The sequence below is a fragment of the Zea mays genome, chromosome 7 (assembly GCF_902167145.1).
Source record: "Zea mays cultivar B73 chromosome 7, Zm-B73-REFERENCE-NAM-5.0, whole genome shotgun sequence".
In the NCBI taxonomy this organism is placed as follows: domain Eukaryota; kingdom Viridiplantae; phylum Streptophyta; class Magnoliopsida; order Poales; family Poaceae; genus Zea; species Zea mays.
Window position 1 is genome coordinate 11151488 of NC_050102.1, and position 8715 is coordinate 11160202.

The following is an 8715-nucleotide window of genomic DNA, read 5'->3' on the forward strand; positions in this document are numbered from 1 at the left end:
CATGAATATTATTTGTAGCTTGATGTAGATGTGAATGAGGATGAGGAGGAGGACGAGGCTTTTGTAGCTGCGCGAGATCGAGGCCAAATGTTGAAAAGAGTTGGATCTATGCTCAATGCATTTGGTACGTATTATGGTGAAACTTTTCTTAACAAGTCAGTGAGAAGAAAACCTAGTTCAACTGGCTATGATTGGGTGATGACAACAATCAGTAATCCAAACGATTGCTATGATATGTTTCGGATGAGTAGACCTCTTATTGAAAAGTTGCATGACTTGTTGATTTCATCATATGGACTGAAGACAACTGAAAATATGTGTTCTTTGGAAGCACTTTGTATGTTTTTATGGACTATTGGTGCCCCTCAATCTGTCGTTCAAGTAAAAAATAGATTTCAGAGGTCAAAAGAAACTATTAGTAGAAAGTTCTGAGAAGTGTTGAATTGCATATTTCTCCTATCAAAAGATATTGTGAAGCCAAGAGATCCTCAATTTACTGATGTCCATGAAAGATTACTAGGCGACCGATTTCACCCTCATTTCAATGATTGTATTGGTGCAATTGATGGAACTCATATAAGGGTAGTTGTGCCATCCTCTAAATTGGTTCAACATGTTGGTCGATATGGATATCCCACCCAAAATGTACTGGCCATATGTGATTTCGACATGAGGTTCACTTTTATTGTTGCGGGATGGCCGGGTTCTGCACATGATATGAGGGTGTTCAATAATGCTCTAACAAAATATGCCACTATTTTTCCACATCCTCCACCAGGTATCATATTGTTTATTATATAATTTCAATTTATAAATTATTATGGTCTACTCTCATATGTCGGTGTATTTTTAGGTAAATATTATCTTGTTGACTCAAAATACCCTAATCGATCTGGATATCTAACACCATACAAAGGAACAAAATATCATTTACCTGAGTATCGAGCGGGTCCCCGACCTAGCGGAAAAAAGGAGACATTTAACTATTTGCATTCATCTATGCGTAATGTGATTGAACACTCATTTGGTGTTTTGAAGATGAAGTGGAGAATTCTGTTACACCTACCCAGTTATCCTATGGCCAAACAATCCAAAATAATACATGCATGTATGGCTCTTCATAATTTTATTCGTGACAGTTCTTTGGCAGATAAAGAATTTGACCGTTGTGATGAAGATGAAGATTATATGCCAATGCCATCATCTCAGCCTAGTACTAGTCAATTTGGGGATGAAGAAAGTGACATGAATGCCTTCCGTGATAATATTGCTAATGCAATATTTGCCAATGTCAATTGAATTATTTTTTTCAAATTATTTATGTAATAAATTATGAATACTCAGAAACGTTTGTTACATTGTTCATCTCATATATGAGTTTCAACCTAGTACAAATATAGAGGGCATTCTTGTCTTCCTCATACAAAAGAATCATATTAACAACTCAAATAATCTGGGTAAACAAACAGGACTACTCAGATTATATAATTCAGATTATATAATCCTCCAAAAATAATCCAGATTATATAATCCATGCGGGTAAACAAACAGGCCCTTAATACACATCTTCCTGTTACAAGTGGGCTTAATTAGTGACCCATTGTGGGCCGGACACAACCGGGTTTGCCTTGCGCGCCCTTCCACTCCTGCGTAGCCCATCAACCTGCACATCACCGTGCTCCTGTCTTGCTTTCCTTTCACCTGATCCAGTAACTGAAGAAGCAGTGCTGACATTCCCCTTTGGAAGAAAACCTGCTTGCCCCCAAGCAGGAGCAAAAGGAAAGTGTTGACGTAAAACAACAAAGTCTTCTCATGTAGCAAGAGATGCAGGTAACCCGGACCAATGGATCAAAACCTGAGCATGACCATCGGCACTCACACGCTGCTGCAAGTTCAACACACGGAATGGAACCTGATGCCCTTCCAACTGCACAGGTAAGTAAGCCACTGCAACCTCCGGTCCCACAGCACGCTTTAACTGGGACACATGGAAAATGGGATGGATAGCAGAGGACGCCGACAGCTCCAGTTTATATGCAACCGAGCCAATCTTAGCCAGGACTTTGCAGGGACCGAGATAACGGAATGCCAGTTTCTGACAAGACCGACGAGCCACAGAAGCTTGTACATACGGTTGCAACTTCAGGAATACCAGATCACCAACCACAAACTGGCGCTCAGAGCGATTTTTATCAGCTTGCTGCTTCACACGATGCTGAGCTCTCTTGAGATGTCCAAAATGCTGCTTCACACATGACATCCTTCTCTTGAAGCCAACCCGACAACGACGGCACAGGACAAGCTGATACTGCATCAAGTCCAAAAATGCCGCGGAGAATACCCATAAAGAATCTCAAATGGAGAATGATTCAATGGTGAGTGCCAACTCGTGTTGTACCAAAACTCGGCTAGATGAACTCAGTCATTCCACTTGTGAGGACAAGCATGAACAAAGCACCGCGCAAGAATGTCTCCAAACATTGATTAACTCGCTCCGTATGGCCATCGGATTGAGGGTGGTAAGCCGAAATCATGTGCAAAGCAACACCAGCTAGAGAAAACAAAGTCTTCCATAAAGTACTAGTGAACACTCGATCTATGTCGGATATAATGGCCACGGGCAAACCATGTAACTTATAGACATTCTGCATGAACACTTTAGCAACAGTAGCAGTTGTGAAAGGGTGTTTCAACGGTAGGAAGTGACTAAACTTGGAAAACTTGTCAGCTACTACTAAGATGCAGTTGTTGTTAGAATTATAGGCATTTTCTGTATTATTTTAATTCCATAAATTAACACTATGATGATGACATATAATAAATAATTAACCATATAATTCGTGATCTTAAATTGATCAATACTAATATGAATCAAGAGAACATAGAGCATGTGAATTATATAAATCATATAAATACGATAAACATGTATACTGACTGAATAAATGAAAATAAACAGATAGAAACATAAATAGCATGACTGTAAAATTAAAACAGACAAATCTATCATATTATAATAAGACATAACAGATAAGATAAAATCATTCGTAAATATGAAACAACATAGATGAATATATGAAACATATATAATCTCCAGAACACAAAACAGTAAGTAAATAAACTGATCATACCCTCCTATGCGCTCTGATGATCCAGATCCTTGACCAGCTTCCTTTGTCATGTTGAAGATGTTTTGGGCAGTCGCGTAGACGCTCCCCAAAAACCTAATTGCCGATCCCCCGTGCAAGGTCTCGAACGGCACTGGTTTCGGAGGCACCTGCCCTCTCGCTTCTCTGTGCGCGCAGAGTCACGAGATGGAAATACCCTCACTCGACGGCTGGACTGTGATTCTGAAAGTGTTCTCGCGTGTACCGAGTGACATGGGTGCTCCTCTATTTAACCTCTCGCAGAGGGAAGCTGAAGGAGAAAGGTCGCCGAGTCACGCCAAGAGTCAGCCAGCTCTAGCCGAATTATGCCATGAGTCGGCCAGCTCTCGACGAGTCACGCCATGAGTCGGCAGCTGAAGGAGAAGGGTCACTCGGCTGGCTGACGAAGAGACAGGGTCACTCGGCTGACGTACGCGGTTAGTGAGTGCTAAAAATTAACACAACCACACCACGCCCGCTCGCCTGCCTTCCTGCCTCGCCACGCCACGCCCGGCCTGGCCGGCGGCGGCGGCAGCGCGCGCGCGCGTGTGGCACGCCCTTGTCCATTTCTTGACTTCTCAAGTTAAGTGGAATAAATCCCACCATATAAGTTAAGGCAAAAGACCCTTGGACTTCCAATGTGGCACTATTGGTATTCTCCACCATTACACACCATAGAGTTTATTCAATAAATGGGCCAAGCCCATAAAAGATCCAACAATCCCCACCAAACTCTAGGGTTTGTAATGATGAAGTATCAGAATCACAATCCTTTGATATACCAGTGTTTCGATGGAGACAGTTAAGTTGAACATCCATCTAGAATAAGAGTTTCACTCATTCGCAACTGAACAATGGACTATGCCTTGAATTGACAGTTTTGTGCGAAATAAGATTCACTCAAATCCTTTGCTGATACTAGGCTGCAAAGGGTATTCCCGCTGATTAGAAGCATATAAGTCACACTTTAGTGCCTTTCATGAGTATTTAGGGATTACCCAAGTCCCATAGACTGTGACTAGCAGTCTAACTCATATAGGTGTATTCATCAGAAGATGTTCTGTAGGACAATATCTCACCTTTATAAGACTCTTAGAATACATTAAGGTAAAAACCATCCTGCCTTACAGATAGGAAAGATGTGCATCAAAAATGAGTTAAAGAAGGGATCTTTCCTCACAATCTACTCCTAGCTTGTTTCTCCACTCTACTTTACGGGATATCCGATCACATAGAGCAGGTTACCACTAGAGTAGATCTCACATGGGTCTCATACCCATTTCCCTCGATGCACTTTCTATCACATTGCGTGATAGACCCTTAGTGAATTGATCTGCCAGATTATTTGATGTGTGGACATAATCCATAGTTATAACTCCGGAATTTTTCAATTTCCTGACAGATTTCAATCTCCTCTTAACATGCCTTGTAGACTTCATGTTATTCCTAGAACTGTTAACCTTTGTAATCACCATTTGGTTGTCACAGTTCATGGAAATAGCCGGTATCGGTTTTTCAACTACCGGTAAGTCCAATAGGAAGTCACGAAGCCACTCGGCCTCAGCCCCAGCAGTGTCTAATGCTGCGTGTTCTGCTTCCATTGTAGACTTCGTTAAGATAGTCTGCTTGCAAGACTTCTAGGAAACAGCGCCACCTTCAAACAGAAACACATATCCGCTTGTGGCATAAAGCTCATCAGCATCAGAAATCCAGTTGGCATCACAATAGCCTTCCAGCACTTTTGGGTTTCCGGTATAATGAATACCGTATGTCATAGTACCTTTCAAATACCGCAACACTCTCTCAAGAGCACACCAGTGATCATCTCCTGGTTTCGACACAAACCGACTTAGCTTACTCACAGCATAAGAGATGTCTGGCCTTGTTGCACTTGCAAGGTACATGAGCGAGCCAATGATCTGGGAGTATGTCAATTGATCCCTTGCTATTCTCCGATTCTTTCTTAATAGCACACTGGGGTCATAAGGTGTTGGAGCAGGATCACAGTCACTAAAACCAAAGCGACTCAATACCTTTTCCACATAATGGGATTGTAACAAAGTTACCCCACCATCAGCTTCTCTAACAAGCTTGATGTTTAGAATGACATCAGCCTCTCCCAAATCTTTCATCTCGAAATTGCTCGATAGAAGATTTTTAACTTCCTCAATCACATTGAGATTTGATCCAAAGATCAAGATGTCATCAACATAAAGGCACAGCATAACAGACTCACCCCCACCATACCGATAGTATACACACGTGTCAGATTCATTTACAACAAAGCCAGCTGCTGTAAGAGTATTATCAAACTTTTCATGCCATTGCTTAGGTGCTTGTTTTAGGCCATACAATGATTTTATCAACCTGCACACCTTGTTCTCTTGACCATCCGCAATAAACCCTTCTGGCTGATCCATATAGATCTCCTCATCCAACTCTCCATTTAGGAAAGCTGTCTTAACATCCATCTGATGAATGATAAGACCATAAGAGGCTGCCACGACTATTAATGTGCGAATTGTAGTCAATCGAGCCACTGGTGAGTAGGTGTCAAAGAAATCTTCACCCTCTTTTTGGGTATATCCTTTGGCCACACGCCTTGCCTTGTACCTCTCAATTGTACCATCAGGCCTAAGCTTTTTCTTGAAGATCCATTTGCAACCTATAGGTTGACAACCATAAGGACGGTCGACGACCTCCCAAGTTCCATTAGACATAATAGATTCCATCTCACTCCTTACTGCTTCCTTCCATAAGTCAGCATCAGGAGAGGAATATGCCTCACTAATGGTAGTTGGTGTGTCTTCCACAAGGTACACTATAAAGTCACTACCAAAGGATTTTGCAACCCTCTGTCTCTTGCTCTTTCGAGTGACTATAGTGTCATCCTCCTCAGGGATGTTCACGTGAGAATCCTCAGCATGATCTATAGGAATCGACAGTTCGTGCTCATGGGGAATTAAAGTCTCATGACTTGTATCACTAGGTGTATTCTTCATGGGAAACTCATTCTCAAAAAATGTTGCGTCTCTTGATTCCATGATAGTATCAACATACATATCAGGCACATCAGATTTTATAATTAAGAACCTATACCCAGTGCTGTGAAAAGAGTACCCAAGGAATATACAGTCAACAGTTTTAGGCCCAAGTTTACGCTTTTTGTTGATTGGCACATTCACTTTAGCCAAACAACCCCAAGTGCGCAAATATGAGAGATTTAATCTTCTCTTTTCCCATTCCTCAAATGGAGTGATCTCTTTGTTCTTTGTTGTAACTCTATTCAGGACATGACATGCTGTCAAAATCGCCTCACCCCACCATGCCTTGGATAATCCCGCTGTACTCAACATGGCATTCACCAAATCTGTTAGAGTGCGGTTTTTCCTTTCAGCAATCTCATTGGATTGTGGTGAGAATGGCGGTGTCCTCTCATGAATAATACCATGTTCCACGCAGAACTCATCGAACACATTAGAGAAATATTCTCCACCTCGATCAGACCTTAACCGTTTTATTTTCCTCTCAAGTTGGTTTTCAACTTCAGCTTTATAGGCCTTAAAATAATTGAACGCTTCATCTTTTGTTTTTAAGAGATACACATAACAAAATCTAGTGGAGTCATCTATAAAAGTGAGAAAGTATCTTTTACCACCTTTGGTCAAAATTCCATTCATCTCGCACAGATCAGAATGAACAAGTTCTAGAGGTGCCAAACTCCTCGCCTCAGTAGCCTTGTGAGGCTTGCGGGGTTGTTTTGATTCAACACACACATGGCACTTAGACTTTTTGACCAAGTTAAATTTAGGAATTAAATTTATATTTGCTAACCGCATAAGACAGCCAAAGCTTGCAAGACAAAAACGTGAATGCCATAAATCTGACTCATCAGAAAAATTGACAGAATTTACCAGTTTATTACACACATCATGCAGTGATAAGCGGAACAAGCCTCCGCAGTCATATCCTTTACCAACAAAAGTACCATGTTTCGACACAACACATTTATTAGACTCAAGAACAACTTTGTATCCATCTCGACATAGCATAGACGCGCTAACGAGATTCTTCTTGATAGAGGGCACATGCTGCACGCTCTTCAATGGCATCGTCTTTCCCGAAGTAAACTTCAGAATGACCGTACCAACACCAAGAACATGAGCACGCGACCCATTTCCCATTAACAAGGCGCCAGACCTCCCGACCTGATAGGAGGAGAACATAGAGGCATCAACACACACATGAATATTTGCACCACTGTCCATCCACCACTCAGGTGAATTACAAACTGAGAGAACAAATGGTAAAGAATTACCATACCCAGATGTTCCTTCTCCAGTTTCAGTGGTTACAACATTAGCTGATTTCTTGTCCTGTGTGAACTTGCGATCAGGGCACTCTCTTGCCCAATGTTGATCACTGCCACAGACAAAGCATCCTCCCTTTCCCTTGTTATTGTTGTTCTTCTTTTTTAAACTGTGCTGTTTGAACAGGTTTATTCACATTCTCTTGTTTGTTCTGGTTTTTCTTCTTGATAAACTTGCGGAAGTTTCTCTTCTGCACCACATTAGCAGTAGAGGTCTCAACACCTTTTCCACTGTCCTTTGTTCTAGCCCTTTCCTCAACATCAAGAGTACCAATGAGCTCTTCCACATTGAACTCTTGTCTCTTATGTTTGAGAGAGGTAGCAAAGTCCTTCCAAGAAGGTGGCAACTTGGTGATTATACCGCCAGCCACAAACTTGTTAGGCAAAGGACAAGGAAAAAGTTCGAGTTCCTTAGCTAGTGCCTGAAACTCATGAGCCTGTTCCACTACAGATCGGTTCTCAACCATCTTGTAGTCATACAGCTGCTCCATGAGATACAGCTCGCTACCAGCGTCAGTAACTCCAAACTTTCCAACAAGAGCATCCCACAGCTCTTTCCCCGTGGGAAGGATGATATAGCTTTTCTGGAATTTTGTGTCAAGTGCGCTAATCACTGCACCTCGAAAGAGGTTGTCTTCAGCCTTAAACTTAGCCTCATCCTCAGGAGGTAAGTTGGCAGGCTTGCCCTCAGCGGCATGAAAACAAGACATTGCAGTTAGCCACAATTCCATCTTAGCCTTCCATATCAAGAAGTTTTTACCATCGAAAGGATCAGGCTTTAGCACAGCAGCAAAACCTCTGACAGAAAAATGCCTAACATTAGGTTTTTGGATTGTTAGAATTATAGGCATTTTCCGTATTATTTTAATTCCATAAATTAACACTATGACGATGACATATAATAAATAATTAACCATAGAATTCGTGATTTTAAATTGATCCATACCAATATGAATCAAGAGAACATAGAGCATGTGAATTATATAAATCATATAAATACGATAAACATGTATACTGACTGAATAAATGAAAATAAACAGATAGAAACATAAATAGCATGACTGTAAAATTAAAACAGACAAATCTATTATATTATAATAAGACATAACAGATAAGATAAAATCATTCGTAAATATGAAACAACATAGATGAATATATGAAACATATATAATCTCTAGAACACAAAACAGTAAGTAAATAAAC

The 8715-nt window shown here is 41.0% G+C and overlaps 1 long non-coding RNA gene across 1 annotated transcript; it reads left to right on the top strand.

Moving 5' to 3' along the window:
- Positions 1-232: 232 nt before the first annotated feature.
- LOC103632027 (uncharacterized) lies at positions 233-1356 on the top strand. Its single transcript, XR_555612.3, has 2 exons — positions 233-778; positions 854-1356. It is a non-coding gene; the product is annotated as an uncharacterized lncRNA (long non-coding RNA).
- The last annotated feature ends 7359 nt before the right edge of the window (positions 1357-8715 follow it).